Raw genomic sequence first — 2890 nt, 5'->3', positions numbered from 1 at the left:
GTCGCTTTCTTCTGCAATGAGTCTTTGTACCCACCTCAGTGTCTATAGAATAAAGACCATAGATTCCTCTGCATACACACTATGAACAGTGCCTTCTTTGGGTTTTTTTCTGATCAAGCTTGGGATATTGCATTGCAGCACGAGTTTTCTTACTTTTCCTGGCTGGGGGTAGGGAGAAGCCAATGCAAACTCTGGATTGAGGACCCGCAAACTTAGAGGCTGGCCATTCCTGTGGAGACTGCTGATAGTCCAGCCTGTGCTCTCTTCTGTCTCCAGCAGCTCCTTGCCCTGCTCCCGCCCTCACATACTCTTAATGCTTCTCCCATTGTCCTTTCAGCACAACGTACTTCCCATGTGAGAGGCAAGAGAGGGTGATCCCTTTCCTTTTTCCTTTCCCTGCTTTTGTTTGTGATCCCGGCAGTCACAAACCCTAAACATCAGTCTCCGAGTAAGTTATCAGAAGTCACAGTACCCTGCACTGTGAAGGACCGACAGTTCCTTGGCAGAGACGATTTTCGGCACACTGAGCACTGTTACGACACATCCATAGTGCCCTCTCTCTTACCCTAGATTCCCTCAGCTGCTGCCACTGCCTGCTCCCAGTTTCTCTGCAGGGGACAAAACACTGAGCCCTGCCTGGGGCCACGTGCTGGAAGGACTGCCCCTTCGGGCCCATTTCTCACACACTGCGTGGCACCAACACACCTCCTCAACACATCCCCTCAAAGGTCAGCCTTGTCACCTCTCGCACAACAGGCTGCATGTGGCATTGCCTCAGGCAAGAGAAAAGAAGAAAACTGGTGGGTGTACCCCTCCATTCCTTCCTCGCATACCTGCACCTCGCTTTTGGCCTACCTACAGGCTAAACAGACAATATATTTTTGGGAAGAAGGGAAAGGGATGAGGGAAGAAGGGAAGGGGGAACTTGTCAAACACTTTTTCCTTCATTCAGGCCCTGATCTGAACAGCAGAGGCACAGTGGGCACGTACAGCTACGAAGTCTCATGTGCTCTATCAGCCATCTCAGCTGGATTATTCCGACGCATTAAGCCTTGCCTCTAGTTTGAGTGAAAGACTCACGGACAGTGCCAAGGTACGTTAAAGACAAGCCCACGGGTGTCTGCCTAAGCCGATGTTTTCATAGAACCGACAGCTCTTGGCTTCCAAGTAACTTCTGTCCCTTATTTTCAGGGAGATCACACAGCCTTGGAGGATTTTCTCAGAAACCTCAAAGACTGCAGGGCTGTGTATACAGTGAACCACACACAGGTTAGCGGTAACTGAGGGCTATTAAGTTAATTGGGAAACCCTTTCAGCAATATCAACTTACTTACACAATTGCACCCACTGTTGCAGCACTGCCTGTCTGAAGCGTTCACCGCCAGTCACCCCAGCTGACTCCAGGCTGCAGGATCCCTTGGTGCAGACCAATGTGGAGTGAACGAGAAACACATTAGCAGCAGCTGAGGAGTGAGGTGCCACTGGCACTAAAAGGAAACAAGAAGCAGACTCAGGAGCAGAGGCCAGCGTACGCGTTGATGTCGAAAGCTTGTGACGGTCCACAGCTTCCCACCTCTGTCTACCGTAGAAGCGCTAGTATTCAAAGGCAGAGGTGGGTCCTCCACGGAGCATTGAGCCTAGCAGGGCCGCAAAGATGGGAGTGGGGCTGGTGTTGTGGGCTGAAGGGACGCAGGCTGTGCAGAAAACGATTGTGCCCAAGCCTGAGGCAGGTAGCCCCTGAATGCTTTCCACCTTGATTTGCTTACAGTGGTTTCAAGGGAGAGCTTGCCAGTGGAGCTCCTTGGGGTGATGGGAGGTGGTAAGGACTGACACCGTCTGCTTGGTCTAAGCTTGTAGAAGCCAATGCCAGAGGCTTTGTCTCCAAACAGATGCTCACACTGCTGGGAAGTTGCAACCGACAGCTCCGTGGCTGTACGCCTATGACAGCAATACCCAAAGGGCTCTCACCTTACCTGGCTCCCAAGTGCAGCCTCACCAGCACACCAGCTCTCACAAGGAAGTCCAGCCTGCTTCCAGTGTCACTAGCGAGCATTGGCAAGCAGAACCTCTGGCAGTGCTGCCTGAAGAGAGCAATGGGAGACGGTTCTTTAGGGGCAGACCTCAGTTTTCAATCACAAGGACCTTAAGAAAGCCACCCAACACCTTGCAGAGATGCCAGACTAGTCCCCCCTTCTCATGACACTGCGCAACTTTTCCCCATGGCTCCCTAGCAGACTCCCAACCTTGTTCATCCCTCCTCATCCCCTGTGTCTGCCGCCACAGCCGGGGTTTGTTGTGGTGAGCCTCGCCTGCCCAAACCCACCTATGAGCTGACTGCTCCTCTTGGGTGGCTCGAGAAGCTCTAGCCACACCTGCAGGCTTCTCCAAAGCTTCAGGTGGGGCTGGGTAGATGACACACCACATCCATGGGTATCCCTGTTAGCCGTAATGGCTTGTACACGCATAAACTTCTGAGACTCTCTGAAATCCTGCTTTACAGACCCTGCACCATTCTTTGCCTGCCTCACATTGTCTCCACCGTGGAAGCTTCAGGATGTGTCATCAGAATGAAGCAATGCAGCCAGCAAAGCCAGGCATAGGGAAGAGAGAAGGCGGCAGGCATGAAGAGGAGTGAGCAGGCTGATGGCTCCTGGCCACACTGGTAAGTGTGACGCCTGGAGATAGCTTCTTTGATGACTTGTACAAAAGAATTGTCACAAAGGGCATTGGTGGGAAAGGACAGGCAAGTCACTGAAGAAGCAACTCTCGCATCACGGGTATAACTGTGTCTGTTCTGACCTACCGTAGCCTTCTTCAGACTCTGGTTTGCAAAGTCAACTGTTTCTTCCTCTAGCCTCCTGTGTGTTTCACCTGCACACAGTTACATACC

General features: G+C 52.1%; 1 long non-coding RNA gene across 1 annotated transcript; it reads right to left on the bottom strand.

Moving 5' to 3' along the window:
• Window positions 1-29: 29 nt before the first annotated feature.
• LOC103907185 lies at window positions 30-2884 on the bottom strand. The gene is made up of 2 exons (XR_658068.1): window positions 1969-2884; window positions 30-1487 (listed from the first exon to the last, which is right to left on the bottom strand). It is a non-coding gene; the product is annotated as an uncharacterized LOC103907185 (long non-coding RNA).
• Between the last annotated feature and the right edge of the window lie 6 nt (window positions 2885-2890).

The sequence above is a fragment of the Aptenodytes forsteri genome, unplaced genomic scaffold (assembly GCF_000699145.1).
Source record: "Aptenodytes forsteri isolate BGI_AS27 unplaced genomic scaffold, ASM69914v1 C13791581, whole genome shotgun sequence".
Lineage (NCBI taxonomy): Eukaryota > Metazoa > Chordata > Aves > Sphenisciformes > Spheniscidae > Aptenodytes > Aptenodytes forsteri.
Note: the sequence above shows the minus strand (reverse complement) of the source record. Positions and strands in the feature narration are given on the sequence as shown.